The sequence below is a fragment of the Lampetra fluviatilis genome, chromosome 2 (assembly GCF_964198595.1).
Source record: "Lampetra fluviatilis chromosome 2, kcLamFluv1.1, whole genome shotgun sequence".
Classification (NCBI taxonomy): domain Eukaryota; kingdom Metazoa; phylum Chordata; class Hyperoartia; order Petromyzontiformes; family Petromyzontidae; genus Lampetra; species Lampetra fluviatilis.
In genome coordinates this window covers 11,292,866-11,313,113 of record NC_136276.1, presented here as the reverse complement: position 1 = coordinate 11,313,113, position 20,248 = coordinate 11,292,866, and positions in this window count along the sequence as shown.

The window sequence follows — 20,248 nt, the reverse complement described above, 5'->3', positions numbered from 1 at the left end:
TCATTCACCTTGGAGACAAATCCAGTCGTCCATGTTGGGATATGCTTGGTGATTTGGGGACTTTTTCATTTTTCACAACAGCTTTCCCGACGTTATTGTTGGCAGTGACTTCACTGTTTGGGCACTTGGTATTTCTCCAGGTGTGGTTCTCTGCCATGGTTTTCTGCCTTCCATTCTTCTTGTTTTTAAATACACGACAGCTGTATTCACTATGGTATTTTGTCTGGGTCTGTATGTCAATTTATGTAAATAATATTGAAAACACTTTTTATGTTCTTGGAAGTTTTTTATTTCAGTGTTTCACAGCATATCCATTCACTCAGCCACAGCGGCCAAAACACTCCCACTGTTTCTGTTGTTAATGTTTCTAATAAAAAAAATAAGCAAGTGTTCTCTCGTAAACACAATACGTAGTTAAACTCGACATCAAGCCCTGCATAAATTGCTCGTAGACGAGCACAAGCCGCAAGCCAGACAAGGTGGTATCTACATGCATCATGCCAGAATCTCCATTCACACCGTGCCCACATTTAAATGCAGTTTCTCCCCTTTATATTACGTAAAATATTCGCAAATCACATTTCATTGCAACCCTTATCAGAAAACTGTGGTGTCGACAAAATCATGGACGTCCGAAAAACACTCTAAAAAAATTCACACACGAATCATCGCCGCACTCCATCGCCTTCACCGCCAAATCTCCCCGATAATCACCAGATTATCTTGAGAACGCGACCGCTATCTATTCCAGTGAGCCACGAGGGTCGGGGCTTTTCACCATGACCAGTTTAAGCCAGGAAATCAAATCTGAGCCCTGGATCGACACCGCCCCTCCTCACCCCCCTTGTACACGCTGCCCCAGGCAAAGGTTGTGCGTGTACTGGTTGCCCTGAGGCTACAATCCAGACTCCCTCACTGCCCCTTTCGCTCTCGCGCAAATCGCTTAATTGTTCAGCGGAGACCGCTTCTGGAGCCCGCACGGGAGCTCAGGAAAAGCAGCTACGCCGCAGCCACATTTTCTGGAGCTGTTTAACGATGTTTATTTTCTTAATGAGCCGCGCCATTTGCATGTCTGCCATGTGGCTGGATTGCTGGCGGCATGGCTGTCTGGACCCCGGCACGGTCGCAAGGCGCAAGCTTCGCTGCCTGATCAAGTCTCTAGTGACTAAACAGAGGCTGGCAAATACGCAGCGCGGCGGCAAAGCTAACACAAACAAACGAGCAAATTAAATGGGCTACTTAGATACAACAAGCGTAATGAAGCCACACTGTAAATAATTATGTTTTATGATATTCACTTTGTAAGCTTAGTCATTATCACATTATCTAATTATGTTAAGCCACTTTGTGTGTCAAAATGAAGTAGGCATTGGCGGATTAAGAAACAAATGTGCAAATTAATTTTGAACAAAAGTGATTCGCAGGATGTCTTTATAAACGTTACTGCGCCTGTATTTTTTGTTATTTCTAGTTTAATTTTACTGCAAGTTTAACATTTAGAAGAAGTTTTTGTTAACGAAACATTTGCTTGCAGTGTATACACTTAAAGTGTAGGTCACATTGTATCGCTTTCCATGCAACAATTAATATATTAAAATATTTGTAAAAAAAAAATAACAACCTTTTTTACATATAAACTTATATTGACTGCTTTACATTTTGCCCATTTCAATGTATAGTTTTGCTATAATTATCCCTACATTTTACTGATTAAAATAAATTGTAGATTGTACAAAACAGGTCTCGTTTAGTGATTGAGCATGGTCAGAAGTGCCAGGTCAATTATGTTGTGAGCATTCGCATTCATATTTGCTGGGGCTGCAATTGGCTATTGGTAAAGGCTAAACTCTCCTGTAGGCATGATTGAACTGGTGAAGTAAATCTCATTCTTAATGATTTCATTATAATAATCATTTCAACAAGCCGCTGCAGGGCCTGTAGCCAGCGTTTCATTTACTTATTATAATTTCTATAATTAACACGTACTCACGAACGGCACCAAGGGCACGGGGGCAGCTTTCAAAACCGCAAATGAGGAGGTAAGTATGAGGTGGAAATGCAGCAAAACCAGTGCAAATGCAAACGAACAACGTAGGCATGCAATTCTCCAACAAGACATAACGTTGAGTAAGTTTTACTTTGAAGAATCCTTTCCATTACCTTTGGCGGAGTAAACAACGACTCACAATGCCATGTCGATCCTGGGAGTTTGTTTGACCGTACTTCACCACACGCTGGGCGGTGAAGCTTGTGGCAGCTGTTTAATTTTGTTCGTACACTTTCACAGCGCAGCATTTGATTTGGCCATTGTGAAATTTATGCAAAAATTCATCGCAGAGAAATGAAATCGCAATAAAAAGGAAAATGTGTGAGGGCCAACCTGCATTTATTTCCGTGGTCCTAAATAAATAACACCAATTTACATCTCTTTTATAATCATGCACTGCTGGATGTGTTGATCATGGGAGTCGCTTGACGATACTTTACCACGCTGGTGAGTGCGGGTTGATGGAATGGGTGGGGGGCGGCGATGGGTTGGGAGGCTGGACTGGTTCGGTTCTGATATCACTGCCATTCACTGTTTAAATCATTAGATTGAATTGCGTCTTACACCATACATATACATAATAGTTCCAAATTCAGTAACAGCAGAGTGGAACCTCGATATAACATCTATCAGGGGACCATCCAAATTAAATATTAGATGCAATGCCAGCTCAGAGAGCTGAGCTGGTGTGCTCAGGTCTTGAGATTGAACACTGTGATTAAACGGGGTCCTCAAATGTAGTAAGTTGATGGTCATAGCCCGGTCACCAGTGATCACACAACAACAAAAAACCCTGCACATTAAATTCAGTTGTGGACTTAATGTGGCGTTAATTTCAGCTCTGAGAATTAAAATCCCACTCTCGCATGCAAAGCGAGCGAGGAGTTCTGCCCTCTGCTGTGCGTGGCCCAGAGGTCACGAGAAGGGGTTGCAGGGAGAGTTCTGCGATATCCAATTCTGTGGGCAATTTTCGAACACGAAGGTTTGAACCGCTCGGCGAGAGAGATCCAAAAGAGGACCCTTTGTCTCGTGCCGTGATGCCGATAGCGCAAATCGGCATAACATTTGGGGAAAATTACAACGCAAGTAAAACGAGATGCGGGCAATCGTTAAATCCTGGAACCTTGACTGGGGTTGTGTCAAAGGGGCTATTTCAGGCGACCTCAAAAATTGAATGTCAGATACAGAAAAAATACGCAATGCAGGAACATTATAATGTAACGAGATTGTATTGTCTTGCATTTTTATGAGAGCAATTATACATAAACGTATATAAGAAATCGTTTTTCACATTCACCTTCATGCATTCTGTTGAAAACCATTACTAAAGTTGCTTTATTCGTATATCCCTCAGCTTGCTACCGAGATGCTACAGTAGGTATTGATGCCCTGACACTGAACAAGCATGTATGCATGTATATATGTTGAACTTATTTCGCACCCTACATGCTAATCGGAGGTGCTAATGTGGCCAAACCACGGGGCCATATTCTAGGTGGTTGTCGTGGTTGTGGTGCACGTTGTATGGGAGTGTCCTCTACGGTAGCATCGTGGTTAGCGCACCGCTCTGTGAACCCGGTGAGAGGGGTTCGATTTCCACTCACGGCCAAGATTAGTTGTGAATATTTGAGTTGGTCAAGTGCCTCCCCTAGATTGACTCAGCATTACATGTACCTTGTGCAGTATGTAAACATCAGCATTAGGGATACAAAGGCGGCTGGGCGTAATGCTGGCCACACCATCCTCTCGTGTGCTGGCCAGCCTTCATAGGTGCCCACTAACAACACTTTCCCCAACAGTTTGTGTCGGCTATATTGGGGCATTTTTTTCTTTCTTTGTTGTCAGGGCCCTGATGAGTGCCTGCAGATATCATAATGTGAGGAGTTTCCACTTTCACTCAACATTGGCTTGAGAAATTATAATGCAAGTTGTGTTTTGTGATTTGGGAGGATTTTATGGAACCATAAACTAATGCGCTTTGAACGTAATTATGATTTTGTGCAAATTAGTAAGCCTGAGGGAGCCAAATGAGGCAATATTAGCAGCTAAACAAACATGACCAATGTAACATATAAAGTATAATGTTGGTTTTGACCAAAAATCACAAATACATTTCCATTTTTGTAAAGTATGTTAAACTGAAATTAAATCTTGCTTCAGGCTTGCTTAATGCGCTGCAACATTTTAACCAAATGTCAACCAAGGTTTGATGTTTTTTTTACTTCTTGACTTCAAAATAATCCTCAAAACCACATCGGAGATGCCAAAAAGAGATGATGTTGCTGTGTCGTTGCTGACAAGCACGTGTGAGTCGTATAAAACCAACATTTTGTTAAAAACAATAACTCACACCAACCCATCGTACATTGAATCAGGAGAACTGTTTTTTTTTTAGATTTTATGTTTATTCCATGCTTCATCATCACTCATGATCAAGAATGTCGACATCCAGAATAAACACCTCATTTGAGACTCAAACATCTCATCTCCTGGCTTTGACATTCCTCCTAGAAAAAACTGGCGTAACCAATCAACCATATTAACACATCAACGGGCCGATGCGCAACCCAAACTACGGACCATATAGTGAAGCGCTGTTGCCCGTACTCCCTCAACGGAGGAGAGGAATAGCAAAATGACACGAACTATTTCCTGAAGCCCTCTCATGGCCAGTCGACCTCGACATTGGCTTTTACCTCCTGAATATATCGCCACACGCAAGAATAGAATAGCCATGTATCTATGTATGCTGAACTTCTTACCCTGCGTACGTAGCCAATTGTGCGAATCGGAGGTGCGGAAAAATGATCAATCCGCTGCTGGATGAAGACCTTCCCCAGCCATCAGCTCCTTGCACAATTCCTGCAATGCACGTAGCACCTGCACACGAACTGATTTAATTGTTCAATCTCATCAGAGGGCGTACTCTTGGGCGCGTTCCCTCCCTGGGCTGCCACTGCATCCACTTCTCTAGACCACCGGACATCATCCCTTTGGGTGACGTGTCCTGACCAAGCCCACATACTTTTCTCAACAGAAATATCGTTTCCTTAACATATGTATGTTCTCTAAACCAGCGGTCCCCAACCTTTTTGGCACCAGGGACCGGTTTCGGACCGGGGGGGGGGGGGTCATTATTGGGTCTTTTCCCCTTTTCAAAGAAGCTCTCCAGCGACGTTTGTTTTTTTACTCATTTTGGCTACTAGGGGTTAGCAGCTTGTAGGCTCACCAAACTGTGACTGTGACAAGTGCGCAGTGTGGGAAAGAGGCGCGGACGGAAGTGGTGAATAATAAAACAATGGGGGCGGGTTCCACGCGCGGACTCACCGCTCTCACCTCCTGCTGCTGCTGTGCGGCCTGGGGGGACCCCAGGGCTCTAAACCATTCGGTGATCTGTTTCAAGGTAAAACCAAGTGTCTGATTTCATATATCGTGCGAGATTTTGGAACTACCTTTCAGCCCAAATAAACCATCCTCAAACCAATCTTACAGCGCTCTACTTTAACTCAGGACATTAAATAATATCGATCATATAATAATACACACATCTCAAGCACATTACCTGTAATGCTAGATGTAAAGATATAACATGAAACAATAACAATGCAAAAAATACAGAGGAGTCAATGTGGTTGTAGTGCAGCCACATCGACGCAATGCAACTTGCCTCGCTCAGCAATGAAAGTGACTCGAAATCACCCATAAAATGAGGACCTGGAAGCTCAAAACCCATTAAGACTGCTGCCTGAACAGCTAGCTGACAACTTGGTATCTTAAAGAAGGAGATGAAGATGATGGCACCATTGCCAGAAATATGCAGGAGTATCATGCCTTAAAATACATCTTGAGCAAAACGGCCGTTACTTAATTCAATTTGAAATCTATTATTCATTAGAACCGCTGTTGAAGTGTTATACTGTCGCATTGAAAGAGACGTTACTGAATTATTAAACTTTGCCTCGAGCCTAATTATTGTGCTTTGCATAATGGAGGATGGCGGATCGGATTCTGACCAGCGGTCGGCATTAATTGGCAGACTAGGTGGTGGAGGAGAGTGATTGACGGGATGAATAAAGAATAGTGGGCAATTGGGTAAAAAAAAACCTCACAAAATCCTTGACAAGTTGGGAATGATCCAGCGAGGATGTAACCGGTGAGAGAGAACTACCGCTGAGCACCTGGCGCGCAAAGTGGTCGTGTGGTCTGGCCTCCAAGTGGTGGTGGAAGTGGTGGTGGTGCTCTTGAAACGCAGCGCAATTGTGACACGTAGCGCACTCCGCGCTGCTGCGTGTCTGCCGCGATCAATAGGCAACAGCAGCCAATAAATATATCGTCAATAAATATCTACACAATGCAATTTTCCTTTAAAAATGTAATTAATCGTGACGTTAAATATATACTGATATGACAACACGAGCGTGCAGTGGTGGCACAGTGCTTAGCGCTGCTCTATGAACGCGGTGACCCGAGTTCAATTCCCGGCCAAGGCTAATGTTGGTGCCGACTTGATATCTGAATCGGTCCTGGGCCCACCACCCCCCTCACCAACCGACACTAACCAGCGTGGTGAAGTATGGTCAAACAACCACTATGGTCGACGTGAAGTGGGGTCGGGAGCAAACAAAATGAAATAGCTGTCTTTCAGACGCAACTAAAGAATAAAAGTGGAAGTGTAATGACATTTTTAACGAGTGAAACATTTAATTGCTGTCGGGTTTTCAAAACTACATTTGGCATTTCATCAAATAAGACGATGTTGGTGAAGCAGATCTTCTTATGTCCTTCAGCCGAATGCCACAATTGCATCCCGTGCTCGGCAATGTGACCGGTTACAAACACTAATGCAGAATGTGGAAGGCATAACATACCTAGGCTCCGTGACTCCACAAGGGCAAATCGAAACAACTGCTGTGAGGAGAAGATGATTGAACAGATGAGTGATTTTACAGGCAGGAGGTCCTGAGTTTGAATCACGTCCCAGGCGAGCCATCTCCGAATGGTTTTGTGTTTCAATAACAATTAACCTTGACCACTGTGCCCATTTATTTATAAATATAAACATGATTTGCTTTTTTTATTTTTATACATAGTTTATTTACTCACGTTTCTTCACGTACAATAACTTCACACATTGACCGCTTAAACACGTCTTCTTGGTTCTTTCGGTAAAGTCACGTAGAAGGAAAATAATAAAATATTAAAAATAAAACATAATAAAACATAATATTATTTTATTATGTTTTATTATTATTATTATTTTATTATTTTCCTTCTATATAATATTTTTTTATTATGTTTTATTATTATTCTTATTTTATTATATTCCTTCTCCGTGACTTTACCGAAAGAACCAAAAAGATGAATCCCTGCAGTCACGAAAGCTTTAAATCGCTTAAATACGCTCAAGATGTTTAAGATATGTATTGTAGAAATATATTGTTGCAATAATACTTTCTGTAATTGGCTCTTACAAATAGCATAAGGGGGACGTAATTGTGACATGATCTTCCAAATTTCAGAATTGCCGAAGCAGCGCTGGCTGTCCAGCACAAGACGATGTGCGGATTTGCATGTTTCGGGACCGCACATCCGTACATGCTACTGTGTGAATTTAACTTTTCAAATTTCATTTTAAATTCACAATTAAGTAGATATTTTTTCAAGTAGTCTGTGTATCGGCATGTTGCTTTGTCATGTTTAGCGTGCAGTATTTGCATTCGCCGAGAGAACACAATAGTGACTTAAAGCTGCAGGAATTCATATTCTTTGGGTCTTTCGGTAAAGTCACGTAGATAGGTTCAAAGACAATAACAAAAAACTACGACGTTTCGATCGCAACACAAGCGGTCGCCATCAGGAAAAGGGGGTTAGCCTCTAAAGGCAAACTGTTTTTAAAGGTTTGAAATGGGCGTAGCCCAAGTGTCATCAGCATGGGCGGGGCAGCTAATGTTAATGTAAGTGATGGTACTCATAGAGGGCAACGGCGCCGCTGGTGGTGGGTTTCCACCAATTAAAGGGCTGCCAAGTAATCACTGCACCTGGCTTTACACACTCACACTGTTGACGGTGGAGGTTGCTGCTAAAGGTGATGGTACTCGTAGAGGGCCACAACGGTACTGGTGGTGGGCTTCCACCAATAAAGGGCTACTGCTAGTGGTGATGGTAGTAGTGGACAGTGATGGTCCCGGTGGTGGGCTTCCACGAATTAAAGGGCTGCCAGGTCTAAAATGGAAAGATTACAGCCATTTATGACTTAAACTGGTTGATAACGTCCTTCCAGTGATTGCTAAGTTTGTACCCATCTTCTCGGTTGAAACTGTGTATATGTTTGTATATATGGATGGCTTGATGAACGAATCTTTGTTGATAGCCAGTGGGTTTGCAAAGTACCTTCGTCTTAGAGAAATAAATTTCGTGTGAGCTCACAGCATTAAAACAATGATCAGCCACAGCCAAGGTATTGGTCCTACCGTGTTTCAGATCTGCCTTATGTTCACGAACACAGTCTGAGACATGTCTCTTAGTTTCTCCAATGTAACTACTGCCACAGATACAGCTTGGTTTGTAGACTCCGGGATATTGCATGTCAGGGATCACATCCTTCACAGATGGGATCAGACCACGAATTTTATGTACTGTGTTACATCGAACCCGGATCTTGTGTTTGCTCATGATTTTGGAAATATTTTTGGTGACCCCTGCTATGTATGGCAAGGTGATGGTTTTGATTGGGTCCTCAGATGGTTCTTTCCCAACGGTTGGGGTGATAGCTTTACGGATTGTGTAGTCTGAATATCCATTCGTCTTGAGAGCTTGGTGTACGTACTCCAGTTCACTGGCTAGGTGATGATGGTCGGATATACATCGAGCTCGATGGTGTAGAGTTTTGATGAGGGAATTATTAAGGGATGGATGGTGGTGGGAGTCAGGTTTTAGGTAGATATCCGTATGGGTTGCTTTCATGTAGACAGAGTGGCCCATTGAGCCAATTGGTCTCTTTTCAATTAAAACATCCAAGAATGGTATAGCTTGCCATCCTTTTCCACCTCCATGATGAATTTGATGGCTGGGTGTATGGAATTGATGTGGTTGAGGAATTGGTTCAGAGCTGGTCGGCCATGTGGCCAGATGACGAATGTGTCATCTACGTACCTCTTCCACAAGGACGGACGTAGAGTGGATGCCTGAATGGCGTCTATCTCAAAATTTTCCATAAAAACATTGTCTACAACCGGAGATAAGGGAGAACCCATTGGGGTACCTCCAACTTGTTTGTAGAATGTTCCATTCCAAGTGAAGTAAGTGTTGGTGAGGCAGTGTCTCACCAGGGCCGGTACATCAGAATTCAGTCCTTGTTGGACCAAATCTTCAATGATTGCAATGGTGTCAGGCACAGGAACTTTGGTGAACAAAGAGACTACATCGAAACTAACGAGCAAATCACCTGGAGATAGTGAGATGTCCTTAATGAACGATACCGAGTGAGCTGAGTTGAGTACAGCTGAGGCGGCCTTACCAGTGAATGGTTGTAAGGTCTCAGACAGATAGGACGAAGGGGTGTACCTTCTTTATGGATTTTTCGTAGGCCATACAATCTGGTGGTCTAGCAGCAGAGGGTTTTAAGGAAAACCGCTTGGTTGGTTCGATTAAAGATGTAGAATCAGTGATGATATTGTTGGTTTTCATAACGAGGCTGTTGGTGAGATCTCTTTTAATTTTTGTATAGCTACCATCATTAAGTAGGTCCTGAATTTTGTTATTGTATGTGGTTTTGTCCATGATGACTGTGGCATTGCCCTTGTCGGCTGAGAGGATGACCTATCTAAACAACACAATAGTGATTAAATGTTACAGTATCACTGTGCTATTAGTAACATAAAAAAACTCTGAAATATACTACTTACTTTTGCCATTTATTTTAAGTGACATAAATGACCAGGAGCCCAATTTTATGCTGACCATTCCCAGAGAAAAGTGCTGACCCTTCCACGGAAGACTTAATTTAAAAACTAATGATGCAAAACGTGTTGTACATTATGGCCATTAAAGGAATAGCCTATTACTCCGAAAAGGATTTTTTGTTGGAAATAAATTACCAAACCTAAACACTTATTGTTACTAAAGAGGCTTTAAAGTAAATTGTTGGCGGTGTAGGAAAACCATTGGCCCATCCATTAAAGTATTTGCAAACAATTGTTTGTGTTGTAATTGTGCAAGTGTCCAACTTTAATAAACAAGTATGCTGCTAATATAGCGGAGTTTCAAAAATATATTTCACAACAATTAAAACATTTCTACGATAACAAAAAAATGTCCCTACAAAAAAAAACCCCTGCTGTATTCTGAGAGGGCCGGTTCCATTTGTTCAACGATGCTGCAGTCGATGCTATTACAACCCCGCAAACTGTTGAGTGAATAATTTCTCCTCAGTTGAGGAATGGCCTCTTGGAGTACTTTATACTCTGCCACACCATTAATGAGAGGTTGCTGGTGTGGAATGCATGAAATTGGTGCCATAAGTAACACAGTGTGATCTAGTTTGACTCACATCTCGTTCATTCAAAAACTAATTTACGCTTCAACTTTGTAGTCATCCACATGGTTTGCGCTGTGGTGGGAAGGGGTGGGGTATATTGAGACTACGGCAATGGAAACGATGCAATAAGTCTCAGATGTTGCAAAGATGTGTGCTTACAACATATCTTACCCCCTTGATGTTGGATCGCATTTCTGTACCAAAGTTTTCTTGTTTTGTTTCAGTTCGTTCCAACCAAATGGAAATAACATGTGCGATTCGACTGCCCTCCCTCCCGTTGCATCGGTGTAGAATTCACGGCAGTGAAGGATTAATGATAATTACTCGCAATAGTTGATTGCTCCAGCCCATTTTTCTCCAGATAATGCATGGATTTCAATTTGCCAGCCTTGTCGGAGAATGCAAAACGGCCAGGCATTCCCTGGCCGTCATTTGATAAGTAAATTTAATTAACAGTCTCATTTGTTTAACTTGTTTCGGGCGTGCAGTGTAACGCGGTGACTTTTCGTACACCCCGATTCGTGGTTTTAAACGGGGCACAGACGAAGGATTAATCGGGGGCAGTGCGGTTTCCTTGAAACGCAAAGTGTTTGATATCTGTGAGACGAGTCCGGCATGATTACGAAGAGCCTTTCAGAAATCACGCCATTCCCCCCCCCCCCTCAAAATTAATTTACCCAGAGTAGATTAATATTTAATGAAAGCAAAATGAACGAAATAGGACGTAAGTGTAATAAAAGACATCAATAATAAATTGCTGTAGTAAACGCACAAATAGGTGACCATAGAAATTAATGTGCGGGAGAAAAAAAAAAGTTGCTCCGTCCAATCTAGCCTCCGCATTCGCCCTATTAACATATGATTCATTACGGCAACTGCGGAAGTGTAGCAATTACGTGAAATATTGATTAAAGGGAGGGTAACATCGCTCACCTCAGCGCGCAAAGCCTCCCAGCGGCCGGTGCGAGACAGGGACCAGAGCATGTCACCGCCACACCGCTGGGATGCTGCACATGAGTAATGGGATGCTGCTAATTAGACGGGAAGAGCTTGGGAGGGCTAGGATGCTGCATTTCTGGATTGTGAAAGGGAAAATATTCAGCAGATTTCTTTCTCATTTTAAGAAAAAAATATATATCAGTCTAAAACATTCAAAATTAGATTTTTCTTTCCCACTACCGAGAAAATAATGTCGAGAATTTGTCCGTGAATTTTTACCAGAATTTCTGCGCTTGTGTTGATCACAGGCAGTGCACACATATATATAAAAAAAATACTATTTAATAACCAATCGGCTCCTTTGGGTTGTTTTATGTAAAACATAAGAGCATGGTGTAGCGTGTGAGAATGATGACTGATACGAGGAAGAGAGAGAGAGAGCGTAGGAATATGAACAATTAAGATGATATCCGCGTGCTTCTAGACTGGAATATGTTTTGTTATGAACACGAACACTTTACTCGCGCATTCAGACATGAATCATCAGAGAAGGGATGCAAAATAATATGCGCTTAGCTGACTGCGTGCTTCGCTCACGTGCGTTTACAGCCACGAGTGTGCATTACTCTGCACCGTGCCCCGAGCGGACGTCCGTGCATAATGGACCCAAGGGGGGGTTTGGCTAAAAAACGGAAACGCGAGGATCTTCGCTCCTGTCGCCCATTTGTTCGGCGAGTCTTGTGCCACGGGAATTATTCCAGCATCTCGCGATGAGCGAGGGTTGTCCTCGCCGGTGTCCACGCGTGCCGTCAGCTGCCGTTGTGCGCGCGGCTTGCAAGCTGCCCCGTTTGCTCAAGTGCGCCAGCGAGCAACGACTTTTGCCTCGCATTGTGGTGAAACGTGCAATGTAAACACGCGTTGCTCAAACGCCATGCATTGCGAATAAATAAGCGGTCACGCGGTTATGCGATGCCGTCAAGATTTTTTATTATTATACGAAAAGCATCCATTATGTTGTTTATGGATGAGAAAAGCACCGTAGTAATTATTTCAGAAAGATGACATTTTACTGTACAATGCACGCATAATGTGAACAATAATGATTGATGCTCTCGTAGAATGGGTGCAACAAATCATCGGTCAGTTGGACTCCTGCTGTGATGAACTGCAGGGAGTTCCCTAAAACATGCAGTGAATACACGTGTGTACTAGTTATCTCTATATCATGAATAAATTCAGCTGATAAAAAAAAACCAGACGTGAGCAGCAAATGTGCCCCTAAAATGTAAGGGCAATTATAACACAGATGTTCTCGTGTCTGCATTAGGGCGGTGGAGAGCGTTAAACACAGCAGTCACTCGGCTAGTAGGAGCGATGGTGGTGAATTTCCAACTCCCAAGCCATTGACCTATGCTTAATAAAGTGCACTTGAAGATGCCAGCATTAGTGCAGTTTGTGGCATCGGGGGTCAGTGCGCAGAAAGAGCGAGTGCGGAGCAAATGGGTGTCAACGCTTCGCTCGGTCGCAATCGCCCGTCGCCACCAAGGGACTGTTGTTAAAACCTTTTACTGCACTTGTGCAAACCGCTTTGCCAAATGTGCTTGCAATCTATGATCCTGCATTGTCCCTATTGTGGTTGTCTTTAGTGTACGTTTTAAAATGTACGTTGAACTTCTTTAGCACCGTACGTAGCCAACCGTGATAATGTAACTGTGTAACAAAAAATATGTTTTTCTTGTTCCTGGGTAGTACGTGTTATTTTTTAATTGCGTATGCCTCAAAAGTACAGAAAATGTCTATTATTCCCCCACAAACTTTGCTTTCGTGACCAGGACACAAAAGCAAAGTTAATCATCCACTCCATTAATAACACTGTGTAACAAATTATGTTTTTGTTCCTGGGTAGTAAGTGTTATTTCCTAATTGCTTATGCTTCAAAAGTACAGAAAATTTATATTATTCCCCCACAAACTTTGATTTTGTGACCAGGACAGTGATATTTAGAAATGTACCTATTTTCAATGAGAAAACGTGTGCATTTGTGTCATTCCTTCACGTAAAGTCTTGGTCACAAAAGCAAAGTTTGTGGGGAATAGTAGCCATTTGATATACTTTTGAGGCATAAGCAATTAAAAAATAACTATTAGTACCCAGGAACAAAAATCGTGTTACATCGTACAATCGGAGGTGTGGCAAACGTGTTATCCATCAGTGGATAAACCACAAATCCTCGCCTGGAAGACAACTGCAACAAAAATAAATCATTAGTGAAACGTAATATCGAAATCGTTTCAAATCATATAGAAATTTATAAAACAGATGTAGAGATAAAGGAAACATTTTTGTCCGTTCGTTTGTTTATGTTGCTTGCACGGACATATAGAGTATTTTATACAATACTGGACATGTTCACGCGATAGTATAATTTGCTGATGGCACATAAGTTTGTATTTTAAAACAAATTGTATTTTTCCCCGACACTGCTGTCGGGGGGATATTTTGACAAGTGAACCTGCTACCCCCGCGAGCGTCCGAGCATCATGGAAATTTGACGGTGACACAAAGATGCTCAGAGGCTCCAGTTAGGCAGTGGCGCACAGAGGGAGCAGGGGATCGTTACTGCACCTGGGGGGGAGGGAGGGAGCGAGGCGCCCACAGGGGAAGGTTTCCGTGCGCACGGAGAGAGAGAGGATTTGGGGTAGGAGCGGTGTGGCGGGAGAGAGCGAGAAAGCGTTTGGGGCTAAAGTTTCCCCAGAGGCTGCCAATCATTGTGCTTTACCAGCCCCTCCCACCGCTGACTCTTTCCTGGGCTTGCTGCTGTCTGAAGTCGGTACAAAAACAGAATTATTTATGGCTCGCGTGAAAATGTGTTTTGTTGTCATTTAATTGCAAGATTGACTTCTTCCTTTGCTGCCTGTTAGAAGCGCGTGCACCCCGCTGGTTGGCGTTTACGCGGGGCCTGCCCGGTATCCGAGCACCTTCCGTCTGCCGGGTTTGAAGTTAAAAACGGTCTTCAAAGCGGGATAAAGATAAGGATTGCTTTGCTGCAAAAGTAGCCAGATGAAAAGTACGAGTAATGGCCCAGGCAACACCATTTTTCTGTAAGACCTCACTTATGGTACAATTTCATGTATTTTATGATCACATTACACTACATTGTGTTGCAGCACTATAAAAAAAAAACCCAGCAACACGGATCGGGGGGGGGGGGGAATTTACGTCTGGACATTACACATGGATAGAAACACAGGAGCTGAACATGTCCGGAAGCAGACCTGGTTTGTGATGTTTGCGTTGCAAATCGTCCATCCTCCTTTCCAGAGGTGTAATGGTGGTTATTACCATCGGAAAAGATTCAGACATTTGAATGTTCCAGCCGTCTGTTTTCCGTAAGAGCCTGGGTCAAGAGTCAATGGGGTTGTAAAAGACCAATCGTATGAGAAAAAGATCTTGTTTGGGTTGATTAAAATTGTATCGTTAGATAGGTACGTATACGGTCCTATTGAACCTTTGCACTCGCATTGGAAGCAATCTCATAAATGCACCGCTCACCAACCAACCTTTTCTAAAAGAAAGTCTTAATTCGGCACGCAAACATGTATATCAAGTTATACGTTCTCTATGTTACGTAAACAACCAAAGTGCAAGCCAATATGAAATATGTATTGCTTGCAATAACAAAAATAAATAATGGCAAGTGGCCACGAAGCAGTGCGTCGCAGAATGAATGGTTTCGAGTTGACCCATGCTGTTTGCGAGGCGTGCGCGTTGAGTGAATGGCAGCACGGAGGCACTGCATCTCTCCAGGTGACATCATAACCACATTTCACTTTACCCTACAGCCAATTTCTCCATTCCTCGCAGCGAGGAGAGAGAGAGAACACATTTGATTCACTTTCTTTCTACATGCCTCTCCTCTCTCCCCCCCCCCCACCTTTCTCTCCCCCAACCTTTCCCCCAACGAGAACCCCTCGAGAGAACCTGGCAATTAATACTCGTACCTGGGCAGAGAAATTGGATTTCAAATACCATTCATTTGATGATATGAGGCTATTAGGGGCAGAATACATATGCACCGGCGTATTTAATAGTGCCGCTGATGCCTGTGGCAAGATTGGGACTCTGCCCAGATTCCGGGGCATGCATGCTTAAAGGGGGCCGCCGCGGCTCACGGAGAACATGGTGGAGGGAGGGAGTGGGGGGGCAGTGGGGGGGGGGGTGCTGAGAGGGCTGGGATAGCGAGACCGCTTTTTAAATTATGCCTGAAAAAGCACTCATGCATTTTAACCAAATTGCACATATTTTATCACTTTTTTTTAGTTCATTTTAAAAATGTGTTTTGCTTTTAAATTTCGCCTTCAGTTGCCTGTAGGGAAAGAAAACACTTTGTAATAGCTTGCTGTGTGAGTTTCTTAAGCAAATAACAACAGCGGATGTAATGTTTAAAATCTAATAAATGGTCTAGTTAAAGAATATGTGCTAAAAGCAAGCATACTTAATATCAAAAGTTTAAAGAAATATTCAGAATCGAGTTAGTTATTCCCGTTGTTGGGCTGTAGGATATACGCGCACTATTGTAGAGCAGTGCAATGGTTATGCTTGAGATAATTATAAAAAACTATTATTTTTCACTTCGCATGTGCCTATATAATCTTTTGAATGGAGCTCATCAGAGAGCCATCCTCACCCTGGGTACTAACATTAACCACAAATCCACCCACAACCCCAACCTTTGCTCCTACTTATTGAAACTCATTATGAGACAAATGATTCTCATTACGAAATTACTTTACATTAAAATATCATATAAAATGCCTCTTCCTCATTAAGAGGTCTCATATCTGTTATTGTTCCATTTTGCATTTTAATAAATGTGTATTTGCAGATGTGCACCCCCACTGTACTTTTTCGGTGTGTGCCCTCACACAGGGGGGGGGAGGGGGTGGCAAACATATTTATTACTAAATTCTGGAGTTGCAGCAATGTAGGTTTGGGAATCTTTTACTTTCTTAATCTTATCAGAGTGCAACTGAAAGGTCATCCACTCAAATCAATAATAAAATAATAATTTGGAGTCTGCATACGTTGGGTATTGTATTCTAACAAAAATAAAACGGGGAGGAATTCCACCTATCTGTTACAGTTTTTAACAGACAACGAGACAAGAAGTCACAGCTTCTCGAGACGCTGGCCTTCCTAAAGTGATGCCGAGATAACAAGGTAATACCCATCGCTTTCACACTCACATCTGCTGCTGTGTCGTCACCGAACTCTAAACAGATTTTATTTAAAGCTAGCCTATCACTAATCTCGGAGAGAATAAGGTTACTCGTGATTTTTATTTTATTTTTAATTACATTTTTATTTTACTTTTATTAATTTTAATTTTTTACCTACGTGATTTTACCGAAAAAAAACCTAAGAATAAAAATAAAACGATTTGCTGAAAACTCTAGTTCGATTCCCACTCATGGCCAACACCAATGATGATGATCTAATCAGGCATCCTGGGACCTCTCCTCGTTCGACTTGCCACTGCGCAGACAAAGGCAGTCGGGCCGTGATGCTGGCCACCGACCCCCCCTCATGTATAACGTGCCGCTCCCTTCACAGTTCCATTTCAGAACAAACATGGCTGGCATTGTTGAAAGAATTACCGATATTGGCGTAATTAGCAAACTGGTGGATAGATATTAAAACAATTCAGCAAATAAAAAGTTGACGTTGCAGGTAGGAGCGCATGTTCAGAAAATTAAAGAAGCTTTTTGTAATAATGATGTGAATGTCTCCATATATAATGTATTTGTGTGAAGAATTTCCCATGGTTAAATTATTGAAATCATTTGAATTTTATAGTATATGAATCCCTTTTATATTTATATACCTTAAATTAAACCACTGAGAAGCAAAATTTTAATGCACATTAAAAGGTCAGAAATGTATAAAAGTCAAAAGCAAATAATTTAAACTGGGGTTCATACAAAAATGAACCAATCCAATCTTCTCTATGCAGATCTGTTTCCAAATATAATGTATTAAAAAAATACGACAAAAGGAGAGAATATTTTAAATGCTTTAGAACAAGGCAAAGTGTTTTCCTAAATAAGGGATGTAAGATAAATACATCATCTTGATTCTAATTCGTATTGTTCCGTATACATACACAATATATTAGCAATTGCGCTCTTTGGCAATTGCAGTTCTCCAAGGTCCAGACCAACAAAGAGACTGAAGCTACAAATACTTAATCCTATTCAACACCAGTAAATGCACGCTGCATCGTGCTTGTTGTGTATATGTACATGCATGTGTGTGTGTGGTGTGTGATTTACAATTCTGTGTAAATGATAATGCATGAATGAATATACATTTCTCTGAATTCCTAAAACCCTCCCTTGGATCATGTGGCTCACAGGCTCACGCAGACTCACCGCCTCTGCTCTACACCCCCCCCACCCCGATCCGTCTCCTCTCATTATTCCAAGTCTGCAAGTCCTGGTGCTCGCTAATTGCGTTATCAGATTTCTGCATGTGCTACCCGTAACAGGAGAAAATCTGCATTTGAATTTGTAGCCTTAATTACTTTCTCTAGCTCCCTTTTTGTCCCCGCCAATTTGCCTCGATAGATCATTATTTTCCCAGCAATTTGTTCGCATTTATCTGCCGCATAATTGGACCTAATTAATTATTATGATTAATGACTGCACCGCGTTACCTTGATGCACTATTAATAGTATCCCTGCGTTGGAATGAAGCTAAAGAAAGTAAGGACGTATATTTTATTTTACACTTATTTGTGCACGAACCTCACACCCTGAGGGTCTGGTTGTTCTGGGGTTTAAATCCCCATGACCCAGACTCACACACTCAATTAAAATATGTTGATGCCTGTTGTCCCTCTGTTTGGCTTTTGACACCATCAAAATGAGGGGCTGGCTGGATCATCCCACAGTGCTTAATAGACACCTTTAAGAAATTTGGAAAAAATATATATAAATACAATGTGCTGTGTTATTTGCACAATGTAGCTTAATTTTGTAGATGTTTACCTCGCAGTTACATCAGTAGTTTCGAATTAATGTGAATAGATGTTTTAAGCGTAATAATAAACATATCAAAAATTGACACGACATTTATGCTATTATCACAGACCCTAACGTACACATGTAAAAAAAACGGTGCAACGTGCACGGCCACATTTTGTTTAAAATAATTAAGAATTGCAAAAAAAATGACAACTTAAAGGGAAAGACCTCCCCAGGCCTTGAGGCCTCACCCTCTCCTCGGTGATATGAATGTAATGAAGCCAGGGATGTGAGAGTGCTCGGTGACAGCCGAGTCTGCCCACTTCATTAACACTGTCCGTGCGGCGCCCCCCCCCCCTCCCCTACAGCACACATCTCCCACTCGCCCCCCAGCACACATCTCCCACTCGCCCCCCAGCACACATGTCCCACTCGCCAGGCTTGCAGCCAGGCAGGGAGCCGCGCCACTCACCACGCCACTCGCCACGCCACCTTACACTGCGTAGAAAGTGCAGCGTAGCCTGTCCGATATTACTGAAGAGGCTCCTGGAGCGAAACGTCAGACACCATGATGAACAACACGTGCTGTGACCCGAATATACATCTGTGGGTGCTTATTACCCTTAAACCCCTGAACATATCTGGATCTCTGTTATCAGCTGTTAATCAGCGGATTCGTCAAATTAAAGCAAACAATACGTAGGGTGATCGTAATTTTGTTTTGCTGTTAAAGGGATAATCTGTGGACTGTTAAGAAAGAATGGATAATATACAGGGGGCAATCATTCAAGCAATCTGAATGATGTACCGTGCTTTTACTGCATTTAGTTCTTTTTGGCAAAATTTTGTACGGATACAGAGTGTGGGCTTCCACACGTTGCGCAGATTTTAATGATGGGGGGGGGGGAGTAAATCTGAAATATGATTTACAAAGTAATTGAGTGAGCTGATGCTACACGAGCAGTGCCATCTCGAGGTGTTTAGACGGATAAAAAGAAAAAAAAAGATTGCAATGTAAAAATTGCAATGTAAACTCTCGTGTCACACCACCACACACACACGTGCACGTGCCATCGCAATGAACGCGGTGCGCGCGGATGGACGCACGCCCGAGGAGGCATCGGCCACGGAAAAGGGAGCTGTGAAATCGGCTCGTGGTGCAGGTACAAGCCGGATCGGTATCGTTGCATCGGAACGACGACGAGAGGTGGACAACGAGGGTGGCGACAGCTTTGGGGGGGGGGGGGGGTGGGTGGAGAGGCCTTCATAGATCATGGCTGCCGGTCACACCTTTGGCATTTCTTGCTAATTGCCCCATGACGCCACCGCGAAAGAGACGCGTTGCTTGCGACGTATTTGTGCCGCCGCACTAGTGCAATGTTTTCTGCAAGCGTGGAAAACTGCGCGATGAACCGTTCGGAGAGGTTTGCGTCGACCATCAGAAAGGAGATTTTGTGTTTCTTACTCCGTTCCTCAATTCCCGTGCAGCTGGCAGAGGGGCAGGTGCACAGCAGTGAAAATTAATATCAGAACAGCAGCTGTTGTTTGTTTGTGGTAATTCCATAACCTTTATCACCACCATGGGTTCTGCCTGGGCCCAGCGACTAAATATATTGGAAGTTTTTAGATGCTATGCAAGCAGCAATGCTGCTCAGCATGCCACTTACCTTAAATTACGTCTGAGCACCCCGCAAATTGCCT